This window comes from Epinephelus lanceolatus, chromosome 5, assembly GCF_041903045.1.
Source record: "Epinephelus lanceolatus isolate andai-2023 chromosome 5, ASM4190304v1, whole genome shotgun sequence".
In the NCBI taxonomy this organism is placed as follows: Eukaryota; Metazoa; Chordata; class Actinopteri; order Perciformes; family Serranidae; genus Epinephelus; species Epinephelus lanceolatus.
This window is the reverse complement of record NC_135738.1, coordinates 46,665,305-46,680,098: the sequence shown is the minus strand read 5'-3', so window position 1 is coordinate 46,680,098 and position 14,794 is coordinate 46,665,305. Positions and strand designations below refer to the sequence as shown.

Genomic DNA, 14,794 nt, shown 5'->3' with positions numbered 1-14,794 from the left:
CTCTGTAATCCATACTTTGATCTGTAATTATTGCACTGTTAGGAGCACACAACTGAGGAGAACAGTACTATGTCACTATGAGTGACACCTATCACACTGCACAACGGATCCAGTGGTCATTTGATGCATTCTTCATATGGAAATATTGATTAATGAAGCCTTACAAAATAGTGTCAAAACTTTAACAGTTCACCATATGTGTGGCTTGACCTCCCTTGTTTTGTCTGTAAGTTGCATTTATTGGTAGACTGGGTGCATCTGAGAGGCCCCAACAAGGCAGCATCTGTAGCCTGGCAGAGCGAGCACCAGGCACGCTGTGGCCAAATGACACCAGGTCCTGTTCCAAACTGTCCCTGTTCCTTCCACTGTTTGCAAAAGAAGCTGTGCTTTCCCAATCTAATCAACACAGCCAGCTGCACCAGTTGCATGCCATCAGCATTTTGAATCTACACAGCCATAAAAGCAGTTTGAATTCACCATACTGAAGACTGAGAATAGACAGAAAAAAAGGACATTGAAAATCAAGTTACCATGCAGCAAACTAGAACTAGAATTACCGCTCTGCAGTTGTATGCCTACACGCAGTCAAGTTTCTCTTACAGTTTACATCCATGTCTGTGAAAATATGGATGCCTCAGACCCATTGTCCCCCCCAGCAGCATATAAGCTCTATACAATCAGCAAAGTTTCAAGGTGGACACCTAAGATTATTGTCACCAATTCAGTATCTGACCAGATATTTCCCCTTCTGTTCCTGAGATATGACATTGAGTAAGTGTTTTATGCAGAACATTATGATGTCACAGTGAAGCTGACCTTTGACCTTTTGGATATAAAATGTCATCACTTCATCATTTTATCCTATTAGACATTTGTGTCAAGTTTTGTTGTAATTAGCATATGAATTCTTGAGTTATGGCCAAAAACATATTTTGTGAGGTCACACTGACCTTCGACCACAAAAAAGTAATTAGTTTATCCTTTAGTCCAAGTGAATATGTGTGCCAAATTTGAAGAAATTCACTTGAGGCGTTCTTGAGATATTGTGCTCACAAGGATGAGACGGACAGACGGACAACTTGAAAACATAATGCCTGGCCACAGCTATTGCCGCAAGGCATTCAAAAGAGGCATAAGAAAAAAGGGGAAAAAAAAGGAAAAAAAAATACTGAAACTTATAAAAAAATAAAACAAATCATTTTTAAACAATAAAACTAACCTAAAATGAGCAAACTCCATGAACAAACAAAAGCTGAAAACACGCACCTTTTGAATTTTTTCTGATGCATAGTTTTCTTTCTTTCTTTCTTTCTTTCTTTCTTTCTTTCTTTCTTTCTTTCGTTTCTTAATTGGAATTCCAATTTCCCATTTTTTTTGGGAAAGACATGACAGTGTATGGTCATGTTCTAGCAGCATAAGCAGTCACTTGCTCAGCTTGGTTTAGAGACAAATCCTTGCGCAGGAGTGGACTAAAACATTTTGAGCCTTTAAGGGGTGACAGGGGCCTCAAAGAGCTTTCGCTATTTTTTTTTTTCATACACAGTTCAATCTTTCAAACAATTTATTCAGCCACAATGCAAAAAAAAGGGCAAACTTTTCACTGTAGGTTTTTCACGGGCCCCGTTCAACTTGACCATCAAGAGACCACGTGTGGAGCACCAGATGGATACTGTGTGGTCCTCACATGTACTCATTTGTTTGGGTTTTCTCCCCTTTATCAGTGTGTGGCCAGTTCTCCATGAATTTCTGAAGCCATGTGGTTCAACCACATCAGCCACATCTGACACACACATGACTCCACCCAAAGCACCTCTTTCCGACCTCACACAAGAAATAGATTAGGGCCTTTGGAAGACATAACAGGAGGGCACCTCTGGGGCAGACAGAGTGGCAACACAGCCACAGCTGCAACTTAAGAAGAAACAGAATTGTTTAAGTTGCAGAATACATGCAAAGGAATATAGCCAAGTATCAGTCAATATAGGCAATAGTCTGAATTATGTGGGTGTCCATGATTTAATTAACAGGGTAAATGACTGACAGCACAAACACACACACACACACACACACACACACACACAGACACACAGACACACACAGACACACACAGACACAGACACAGACACACACACACACACACACGCACAGTTTCCAAATATAAACCTCAGACTGGAAGATTAACTCAACCAAACCCAAATCCTGCTCTCTGTGTCCTCTCAGCAGAGGTAAAGATAGGACCAGTGGTTGAAACATAATCTCTCCATGTTCATACAGTTGGTTCACACTGACCTGCCAACAGCAGCAGGCAGGCAGGCAACCAACCCCCTCTTCAACCCCAAACACACACACACACACTCACTATCCTCTGCACAGCTGTCCACCCTAAATGTAGCTTTAGTGAGATGCACATATTTCAATTAAATGTAGCTTTAGTGAGATGTAAAATAAGTACAATCCTGAGTAAATATCGTTCAGCCAATCTCATTCAGATCGATTACAAAGAGGAACCATTCCCTTACTAACTCCCCCTGCAAAAAACCCCAATGTGAACATGCTGATTTTATAATCTTGGGCTATTCAGTTAACATTAGCAAAAATAAAGTTGTCGCTTATCAAAGCCAGTGGTTAAAGATTAACATCTTAAAAAAGTCTATGTAAAAAAGTGGGTTAAGTTGGGCACTTGTGTATTTACACGGAGAGTAATTTAGATCCGAGTTCAACATTGTTGACAGTGTTACGCCACTGTATTGTAGTGAACCTAACCGGGAATTCTGTGAACCATGACACCCCTATATTTTAAGGGAACAGTGAAATGAAATCTAAATAAGGGGTATGAAAACAAACCCCCCTTCAGCAAAAATCAAATCTAAATATCATCCTGTCCCTTCTCTGACCCCCCAAATACACCAGTAAAAAAACAAAAAAAAAAAAACCCCAGAAAGGCTTGCTCATCTTCTGCAGGGCTGTGTACACAGTTGTTGGTTTCTGGCAATGGGAAAGGAGGCTTTTGCCTATTTTTAGTGGGTTTACCCGTATTTAGAAAGCCTGCATACATGTGCTGATTTTAGCTTCACTGATAATATGAAGTGTATGTGAATCCGGTGGGTGTGATCTGATTAGATGAAACATAGTTTAGTGGAGACTAAAGAGAGCATTTGGTTGTGACATTGTAAATGTGAGCGTTGATGCAACTTTCACATAACCCATTACCAGCAAGTACATGTGTTGCCTCACAAAACAGTGAGACATTCAATACCAGTCTGGTGCTATAGACCCTTTTAGGGCGGACGTCACAATGATGTCATTTTATCAGCTTGAGGCAAAACATGACTCACCACCACAGGGCTGTAGGCTACATTGGAGTCTTAAAATGTCATCTTGTTGTGTTATTGGATGCCAGAATTGAAGGAGTCATGGCTGAAAACTTAAATTTCATCACATCCAGCCACCATGGCTTGTCAACAAAAACAAAACAACTATGGCTAAATGTAATCAGATGAAAGTGCTTGCATGTTTTTTTTCCTTCAGCAACAATGGGGTTACGTTTAGCCAGGACACGCATGTGGTTAGGTTTAGGCAACAAAAGCACATGGTTGGGTTTAAACAACAAAAGCACGTGGTTGGGTTTAGGAAAAAAGAACAGGGTTGGCTTTACAATCATACGGGAAGCAAACACCGGCCTCCTGGGTGAAAGTCAGTGGTTGTTGGAATTCACAGAGCACAGGTGAAGTTAACATGTATCCACTGTGTTAGAATGTGTTGTGTCTGTGTCCCTGCAGTGGACAGTTGACCCTGGGTTATCTGCCTGCCTTCTGTGCTTTAGATCCTGTAACTTCTAATGATATGGAGGCCACAGTGATGACCACTGATTGAAGAAAGGGGGATTACATGGATAAAAAATGTCTCTATGCATCAGGAGCCTTTCATAAAATGAGAGTGCTTTGCAGAGTGGGAGTCCTCTTGTCCAGACTGCTTTGAGCTTTCACCTATCACTGTATATCAGTGTGAATTACATTTTGAGAGCTGTTTTACAGCTCCCACCCAGAGCCATCCTGGATGTCTGCTGCCCTCTGTCATGTTTGAGAAGCTATTGGAGAAAAAGATTAAAGAGCTATAAACCAATAAAGACCCAAGACGAGTATTTATTGGCTTCGGCTCCAATCGGCAGTGATGGAAACACAACACCTGGGTGAACACGCTACTTTTAGCTCCTTTACTGGCAAGATGCAATAACACGCCACCACAAAATACTAATTAATTTAATTACTCTAATTTATTAACCACCCTGTCCACAGTAAACCTGCTGAGTGGAGATTTTCTGTTGTCTTTTGTTACAAACTGGATAATTAATTAATGCACCAAATTAATGTAAACAAAAAAGACATCTGCATACAAATAGGCTACAGTAGAGAGAAATGTCCTGGTAGAATAGACTGGATCAGGGTCACGTTCACATCTTGCAGAGAGCGACCTCCATTTTCTTTGAGGCTTTAGCCCAAACTAAATACACTCAAACTACACAACATGGGAACAGGGTTTAAGGCTGTGTTCATCTCTCAGCATAAAGCCCTGCTCTTCTTTGGACAATGCATAACCAAAAGGAACAGAGTTGAGCAGACATCCACCCATGCTGCCATGCTGGCAGGTTCATGTGCTGACATGGCAGCGTGGATGGATATAGGGAACAAGATAGACAGATGGAGAATACAGAGAAGACGGGAGGATGGCAGACATGCAAGATTGGTGGAGGAGGAGAGAGCGTGAGATGAGAAATGTAAAGGACACACGCCTACATGAAGGCAGGATGAAAAGATGAAGCCCATACTGTCTGAGTAGAAATGAAAGAGAGTAGAGTGAAGAGGCTGGAGGAGAGATTGTTACGTGAATGTTGATACATAGTCTGCTCTCTAATCAGTTTTACAGGGTCTAATTAGGGCTAAAGTAGTCCCATGCTGTAATCATATAGTCCTTCATATGTGTATATATATATATATATATATATATACATATATACATATATAGGCTGTGTTTAACAGGCAGCCTGCCTGTTAAACACAGCCTATATTCTGGTTTATGGCGGGTACACTCCCTCACCCTGAGGTCCACTTGAGGGGTAGAGTTATTTCTACATCAGTGCAAAATGGTTTTACTATTTCTACACAAGTGTCTCTATCTCGAAGGCTGAGATTAACAACTATGGGCAAAACAGGCGACTTTAAAATAATAAAAAAATAAAATCAAGTGCTACTATACTATAAAAGAAAAAGGAAATCTCTATAGCAATAACTCCATATTTTTAACAAACATGCAGCTTTATTTAGAATTTCTATCCTGTCCAGACAGACCTCACAAACCATTCATTTTATACAGATTTAATGACTTCTGCAAATGGACTGCTTTTGGTACTTTTCTAGTCTTAGCAACCACTCAAAGCGCTTTACAGCATAAGCACCATTCATACCATCAGGGGTCTTCACCACAGCCACATCTCAAGTAGGCCAGCATAACACACACATTCATACCCTGCAAGGTGCCACTTGGTTATCAATACGCTCACACTCACACACCAGTGGTGCAGCCATTGCTATGAGTATCTTGCCCAACAACATTTTGACATGTAGACTGCAGGGACGGGATCGAACCATCGACCTTATGGTTGGTAGACAGCCACTCCACCTTAAGAGCCACAGCTGCCACCACCGTGGTTTTCACCACAGTCACACCTGTGGCCTTTATAACAAAACATGGAGGATCAGGGTAACAATCCGGTGAAATACCTAATCCCTAAGGCTCTCAGTGAGTGGCTGCCTGTCTGATCTGCTCCGCACTGGAGCTGACAAGACACCATATCACCCATCCATGTGTGCTGTGTTTGGCAGGCAGTGAAAAATCGTCTTCTGGGAGTCTGCAACTTGAACATTTGGCAGATATTTTCTTGCTCACCATAAGGTGTCTTCTGGGATTCATGTGGTAAGCAGTAACACCTAACTTCACAACTTTTTTCTGATTCGTATTTAGCTTCTGTCATTACATTTGAATAAGAATGAGAGGCAGAGGAAATATGTCCTATTAATAGATCCAGCCTAGAGACACTGTTCCATTCTGTTTTTTTCTGTAGTAACAGGTCAGTTCTCACAGTCTTTCAGTAGTGAACATTTAAACAACTGCAGTGGATTCCATACAAATAGTTTTCTTGCCTTTGCACATGTATGGCTTGGTGTGTGTTTGCATATGCATGCATGCCTACTGTTAGGTAAAGCTAAAAGCTTTAATTCAACAAAGAGCCAGAGACGTCTCTACAGGCAAGGTCACACTAAATGACCTTTATGCTGATACAAAGCTTGACTCAACTGTCCAAACCATCTGACACCTGATGGTGATCGCTGTGTCTGCCAATGGAATGTTAGCTTGGAGAGGAGAAAAAGAGACTGAAGCAGCAGAGGTCAATGGCGTTCCAAGAACATGAACTACACACAGCAATAAACATGGACAGGGTTTGTGCAATTCAATGATGTCCTCTACCCCCTGTCGCTGCCATTTCAAGCTAGCTAGCATTAAAGCAGATCTGACGGTGTGCTTATTGACAGCTTTTTTTCCCTAGTTGGAGAAATCGACAATCTTCAGGATGTCTTTGTCATGACAACTTGTCATGACAAAAACCAAATGACACTTAATGATAGCAGTCATAAACGTTTATGACATGTACATAAAGTTTATGACAAGTTCATGACAGTGTCATGTCATAGTTATGACAGTGTCATGTCACCCTTATGTAGATACCTTCAAGTAAAGTGTTACCCCATTTCCATTGAATGCTCCACCCAGGAGTTAAATGGTATTTCCTGTTTGGAGTGCCGGCACTGGAAATGACCTTTTGCAAATTTTATGCAAAATTTATTGAAATTTTATTCTATGTGTCCCTCCCTGTTTCATGGCGAATAATGGGTCACAATGGCAACGGCATTCAATGAAAAATCACAACTTCACAAGAAAGCATCAACAAGGGCTTTTCTGGCAACTTGATCTGTTCAAGGTGCAAGGTACAAAACATGTCATTCCTTGTTGCCAGTAGGTGGTGAAATAACTCTAACTAAATATTGTCATGTAGACGTTTTCAGGCTGGTACTATCTTTAAACATGTGAAGTTTGGGGCAAAGTTGACCATGTACAGTCAAGTTACAAACAACTTCCTGTTTCATGGAGAAACATGGAAATTTGATGCCTAGCCACAGTCAAACCGTTCAGCAAAAACTCAAGCTTTTAAAAACTGTTTATCTCAAATGCCTTTTGATGGCAGACCAAATTTAAAGTCAATGGGATTAAATCTCTAGGAGGAGTTCATTAATGTATGAGCCATGTAAATGCCAAAAAAAGCACTACAATTATATAGTTAATCCAAAATGACTGACTTCCTGTTGGATTTAGGGTATGGCTCCATGAGACTTTTTTTTTAAGTCTTGGGTTGTTACATGTGCCTCCAAGTTTTCGTACATTTTGATGATACGTACCACAGGGGCTAGTTTGTTGAAGTGATGAAGGTTTTTTTAGGGTCCTTGCACCATTTGGTTGTCAGAGCCTAATAAACAAACTTCTTTTCACATTGACCGAACTTTATTGACCCTCTTTTACCGTGCTTTTATCAAATCTATTTTATCCTTCTGCTTGGTGTCTTGGTTTAGCAACCTTTCCCTAAAAAACAAGAACTCCCTAAATCAAATAGTCAGATGGTCCAGTAGGCTGATAGGAGAACCTCAGCTTAACCCAGAATCCTTATATACCAGGCAGTTACAGAGGATGGCTGGTTCCATCCTGCAAGATGGCTCTCACCCACTACATGGGGAACTTCAGCCCCTCCCATCAGGCCGCAGATACAAACTCCCAGCCTGCAAAACAAAGCGATATAAAGACAGCTTTGTCCCATCAGCCATTAGAGCAGATAAACAAAAACTCACTCCAAACTAAACTGAATTAATGACAGTACAGTTTTTATTTATTTATTCATTTATTTGGTATTGTTTTTAAATTCATATTTTGGGTGTTATAATGGTTTTACATGCCCTTTTTAATCCTGCACTTTGAATTGACGCACTGATGACACTTTACCTTTTTATTGTTACTATGTTACTGTGTCTGACCTGTTTGTCTGTTTTGTGAGGATGAAGCCAAATCATCACTTAAACTGTGAACCAAATCTACCTTCGGGTACAAATAAAGTTACCTTACCTTACCTTACCTTAAACGTTAACTTGAGCATTTATTATTGTCTTAGCCACAGCTAGTCTTTCTTTTTCAGCACAGTACACAGCTGAGTATCACTAACAAGCATTACTGATGTCTCTCCACCTGCACATAGGCAGAGAAACCAGATCATGTGCTATCAGGTGTCACTGAACTCCAAGGTCTGTTGGAGAATCCCACCAAACCCCCAACCCTTCTCTCTATTGACCTGCCAGCTCCACTCAACCACCTGCCTGCACTGTCATGAACAGAAACCCAGTCTGCTGTACACACAGGGACCCATACAGGGTTGGAATAACTGACATTTTCTGAGCTCCAATTAAACCGTTCATCTGCCTTCAGGGTTGTTCTAAGATATTGAGCATCAAAGCTCTAAACCCCTTTATTTGAGAAATTACAGATCTAAAACTCACGCTTCAAAAAACACACTCAAACATTAAAATAATAATCTTGAAGATTTTCATTTATAAAATGTCTGTTGAGTCTGCATCTATTACCAAATGCAGTAACGTAACAGTGACTGAGCCTGTGGCCCGCTGATGAAAGCTCTTGTATTTGCAGTACTACAGACTGGGTGTCAATGATGACATTCCAGGGAAAAATCACAAGCAGACCACAGGTAGTGACATGTTTTCCATCACCCAGCAGTGGTTGGTCAGCCAGAGAGGGTAGGTGGAGCTAATGCAACAATCCTGCTATTCAACTCACTTAAGTGTGAAGCAATGAACTGCTTTTTCTGGTCTCTGCTAGCGTTGTCAAAGGGTTTAGCCAGATTATACCTCTGTGCTGAATTGATGCCGTACCTACAGCACCTTAGATACACCTCCCTAGAAATGTAACTGCATGTTGATGTGACGAAGACCTCCTGTTTATTTTTGTAAATTGAAAATCATTACCCTCAGTGAAAACAAAGCCTCTATTTCCTGTAACTTCACAGATAAGAAACAATAAATTGTGAAGACAGTAACTCTCAAACCACAGCATTTTAAGTCCTGTGCGATTTATCCTGGCTTCACACAAGTAGAGAAAAACTCACAATCAAAGTTTACAGCCCCTCACAGAAACCCCACCGCCAACTAGCTTGCTGGAGATGTAACTGCAGAGTGACACAGACACACCACCACACAAGTATAAATGCTCACATCGGTGTAGGGGAGCATGTGAAACCTCCTAACGTGGGGTAAACTGTAACACAGACTTTTTGAGTGGTTACGAGTCAATCCTTTCGTGCTTCTGGCCAATTGACAGCAATACCTCCAAACAGTGACCGGTCACATTCTGCAGAAACTGGACGTGTTTTAGCGGAGTTCAGTGACAAAGAGTCTTTTTGGCCAACATTTTTTGATTACTGAGCTGTGTATGTAAGTCACAGAATCTAACCATATATCATCTTAATAACTGTCTTGTTGCCTAAAACATAGCACCATTTCGAACTATGTAACCAACTCCCAGCAGGTCTTAGCTAGGCTTGATAAAATTTCTATACAGCGGGGTTAGTAGTAACGCAGTATTTGCATGTCACACTTATGTTCAGTTTGAACTAATGTCCTTAATTAAATGAGATATACTTTGTATTTTTAATTTGTCAGGTATCTTATTGACACAGTTTCACAGTGTTGTCAATATTCATACATTCAGTACTCAAATTTTGACATGTGGATCTAGGTTACCAATTCGATGTACATCAATCGGTCCAACCATTGAATATGGATGATAGACTAACAGATGAATATCTGTATGGATACTTATCCTTCCCCTGATGTAGATGAACAAATAGGTATCTACATACATCTGTCTATCAATCTGTGACAGCTGAAAAGAGAAAATTATATAATATTGACATATATTATGTATCTGTCTATGTGTTGATGCCTTCGTCTATGTGTTGATCTTTCCATTCATAAAGCACTGGTGGTTATATGAGAGATGGATAGGTGTTTGGATATTTGTCATAGATAGATCCATAAACAGACTTTTCCAGTAAGCATTACAACTAACTCTCTGCCTGTTACAATTAACCCAACCCATGGGGTACGATTTAACATTTCACTTCTGACACTCCTTGGTGCGTTGTAGAGGAAAGGTAAGTTCTGGAAAAAACAAACAAAAAACAACTGTTAATTTGTAGCAGAGATGTGCATGTTGTTAGAATAAAACAAATCAAAGCAATTTTTAAAAAAAATCTCAAACAATTTTAATAACATTTAGCCAAAACTAAAATTAGGTTGTGTCCTGGTCTCTGGCATGCAAGGCAGAGTCGAAAGGTTAGGCTAAAGATAATGTTCAAAGATGTCGACATATTGTATTGGGTCGTGGTCTAAAGCCGAGAACTGTCTAAATAACTGACAGAATCAAAGGCAAACATGGTGTTTATGGCACAGAAATGTGAGACAAGTTAAGACTACAGGCCCAGATCTAACTCCACAGGGAGAAGAATTAAACTAAGTATAGATACACAAAAAACTGAGTTAAACTGCTCTCTTCATGCATCTATATTTAGATGCTCCATGAACACCCTAAATGTATCCCACTTTTGCAGCCCTGTCATGATGTCAGCAATGTCACCTTTCACATATCTGCCTGTGTGCTAAAATGTCAAGATGTGTTCACTTCAGGAAACACAGAGAGCTAAGGCTGCACCCTGCAAGCACACAGAAGGCCTGTATGCATGTTGTGGAAGCTAAACAAAAAGTTCAAAAAGTTCAAAAAGACTTTTACATAATGTTGAGCATAACAAACACCTTTTTCAGCCTGGAAACACAACCATAATGTCTTACCAACAAGAACCAGGAGCGTTACAACCAAATCATGTTGAAATTCTGTCATTTTAAAACGTTGGCTTTGTATAGTCATACCACTGTAGTTGGTGGAGGTGGTTTTCAAACACCAGGAAACAAAAGTAAGTAAGTTAGTTTTATCTGATGTACAAGAAAATAAGACAATTTGTACATCTTTGACACTGTAAGGGCACTTAACTGATTTTACAGACAAAGCTCAATTTACTTACCATAAGATGGACTGTAAAAACAGATGCGTAATGTCTTTTGTGGCTTTGAAGGGAGTTTTCCAAAGTTAAAAAATATAACCCTGCTGATGTCACAGTGATGTCATCAGGGTTATTTGATTTTAAATTTGTAACAAATAATTTTCATTATAAACTGGGAGGCAAAGAGGGTCTTATGAAAGGTGCAATTAAGTTGCAATATAGGAGTCTGACCCATAAAAGTCAGAATATCTCAGCCTGTGCTGCTTTGATTTTGACCATTATAGTATTGTTAATTAGAGTCCCAAACCTTATAGAACTACATACTGAATAGCTGGACTATGCCTTCTGATGTCTTAAATACAAGAAAATAAGAACATTTGTACATTTTTACACTTTTTGGTGAAAAATTAGGAAAGTGGATGGAAAAAAAGTATTTTAAAACACATCATTTGGTTATTGGTTATTGCTTGGATAAGCAAAACTGAAGAGACAATAACATTGTGTCTAACGATGTCTGTATATGTCTTTAGGTATGTGTAGATAAAGGAAAGAGACCGTTTTGCAGCACCTCCTTGACTCCTTTTCACTACATTGGCCAAGACAATGAAACTAAGACAAGAAAGGGACTGGAGAGGACAGGATAGGAGGATAGGATAGGAGGGAGAAAAGAAAAGTGAGGAGAATAGTGGATGAAACAAGAAATAAGCAATGAGAGAGGAGAGGAGAGGAGCGGAGGAGAGGAGAGGAGAGGAGAGCCCAGCCGGGCCACACCTAAATGTACTCTGGATTCATAAAAAGCAACACCTCTTGACAGATTCCCTGGCTCCTGTACTTTCTCCCACCAGCTGTGATGCCATATCAGCTATATACACAATAGCAGCCTGACCACTAGCTAACCAGTCCCTGTATGTCTCCTGCTGTAAACCAGTAAAACCATAAAGCCATTACATGTAGGCAGTGGGCCAGGAAACATCACAACTGAATGACTAGACACCACAGAATTTAATAAATTAATTTTGGTTCACACAGTTATAGTATAAATTAGTGGTGTTCAGTGAAACATCCCTGTGTAACCTGTGTGTCTGTGGAAAGGGGAGGGGGGGGGGGGGGGTTATTCAGTGGCAATGAGTTGCTTTCCATTCGTGTGCGTATGTGCGAGAGAGAGGGGGGGAGGAAGAGAAAGCATCTCTGACCATTGGATCATGCAAATCTGAGTCAAATGTTTTACCCCAGGCAGGCACAGGGTAAGATGTAGGCGCGGCTGGAAGACTTGCCTCAGTGGACATGCACACGGGCTGACAATTACATGGACAATCAGGGATGGATCTCCAGCCTACTATTACATAACCAAGAGCCAAATGATCTAACTTATGACTTATTCGCGTTTATAACCCAGTAAAGGTGCAGTCTATCACCCCCGATGCTTTCCGACACATAACACAGAGAAATAGAGAGAAAAGAGGCGACTTACTTGTTGGAAATCTCTTCCACATGGGCTTCAGGTGATACGGAGACGGTGCTACGGTCCAAATTGTTCTTTTTTGGTCTTGTGTGGGTGCTGAGCGCCAATAATGGATCTTTCCGGCGGTGAAATCCAGCGTCCACGGACCAGCTGATGGCTGCAGGACCAACCGAGAGAGCGAGCGAGCGACTGGCTGTCTGACTGAGCGGAAAGGAGAGGAGAGTTGTCTCTTCAGCACCACACCACTTTGAACAGCTCCCGATGACGTCACTGCCTGACTACGACGCCGCGCCCACTTCCCTGGTAACCGCCTCCGGAGAAGGGGACAGGGAGAGAGACACATCAAACTGTGAATTGACTGGAATAGGATTCTGAAGCCTTTAAGTAGAAGGCAGGGACCCTCTTGAGACGGAAAAGGGAAAAAAGAGGCAGAAAGTCATGGTCAGTGTGAGTGCTGAGTGTGCCAGACTTTTTTTTGTCAACACCCGAGAAAGAAAGCACATAGGCTACAGTGTGATAAATTCAGTTTATTGACTCCCACTGGCTCTTAGTTAGGAACATGAGGAAGATCACAATCATTTTTTTCTATTTGTATGACATGATATGCTGTTTACAAGGATGTCTTATATAAAACCATTAAATAATAAAATTGATTTGAAAAAAAAAAATAATAATACTCAACGTTCCAACATAGAAACCAAGAAGGTCTACAATTTATAACTGTGCTGTGGTCTACACAATAATTCAATAACCACCCCTGGTCAAAATTTGGTTTACTGTGAATAGCTGAGCCAATTAAAGATGACCTGATTTCAAAAAGGCAAAAGGTTAAAGATGACACATTTCTTCAATATTTTAAGCAAGATTACTTTTTAATTTCAATCATTTACAGCCTCAAAATAACAAAAAATGAAAAGGGCCTGAGGCAAAAGTTTGGGCACCCTACATAGTCAGCACTTAGTAGCACCCCCCTTCGAGTATCACAACTTAGTGTATAAACACTTTTTGTAACTAGCTAAGAGTCTTTCAGTTCTTGTTTGGGGGGTTTTTACCCATTCTACATTGCAAAAGGTTTCTAGCTCTGTGAGATTCTTGGCCATCTTGCATGTGCTACTCTTATGGGGCTGCAACACAAACCCAAAGCACAGAGCCGGCCCAAGGCATAAGCGAACTAAGCACCTGCTTAGGGCCCCGTGACCACTAGGGGGCCCCCAACAGCAAAAAGGAAAAAAGAAAACATTTATTATTTTTTTCCATGTGTGAGTGATGATGATTCATATATTATCAAATGTACATTGTTGTACAAAAAGACAATATTATGTTAACAGAGTGTAGTTTCCCACTGCCTCTCTGCTCTAAATGTCAGAGCTCCACTAATGTTAGTAAGATGAGCATCCAGCTGTGCTAGGAGGTAGGAGCAGGTGGAAGGCCTAATAATGTCGCAACAAAGGACATACCCTTCAGCGGCAGAAGAAAGAAAAGGAAGAAAGAGGAAGAGGAGAAAAAACGACAAGATAAAGGTATGTTTGCATGTCTTGGTAATGTAACGTTTGGTGTCAAGGAGATTTTGAAAAGTTTCCTCAAATTAGGAAAGTCCCTAATTGTTGATATTTTGTTCCAACTACGTTAGTCTATAATAGCAAATTAGCTAGCTAACGTTAATTCAAAACTAGAAAAATTTCTCTTGTAACTGGTAGGTTTGATAGCTTACTATTCAGGCTAATGTTTTTGTGTTCGTGTAATACTTTGAATAAGTTTATTCTCGGTGTATATATTCTGGGTCGCTTTTGGGCATCAAAACAACGTTTTTGATAACAACGTTTGATAGCAAATGTTTAATAACAACTAACATTAATTACAGATGCGGTGACATTTGCTAGCAATATGTTTTTGCATTAATGAATTAACTTAGTTAACTTATAGTTTGAGATATGTTGTTTGCTGCAGAGCATAGTAATTTATGTGAGTAAATAAACATATTGCTTTTGGTGCCGTAGCATTGTTCCGACCTCTCATTAGTCCAACGTCCCATTGTTCCGATATGTGATTATACTAGGCTATGCTGTATTTGTGTACCATAGAGGATCAGCAACACAACAAAAGTAGGC

The 14,794-nt window shown here is 40.3% G+C and overlaps 1 protein-coding gene across 1 annotated transcript in view; it reads right to left on the bottom strand.

The window, feature by feature from the left end:
- smpd3 (sphingomyelin phosphodiesterase 3) overlaps positions 1-12,826 on the bottom strand; it is a 106,397-nt gene extending 93,571 nt beyond the window's left edge. The window contains exon 1 of the mRNA XM_033634064.2: positions 12,696-12,826. The gene's annotated coding sequence lies outside the window, so the exon portion shown is untranslated. The remainder of the gene's footprint in view (positions 1-12,695) is intronic.
- Positions 12,827-14,794: the final 1,968 nt, after the last annotated feature.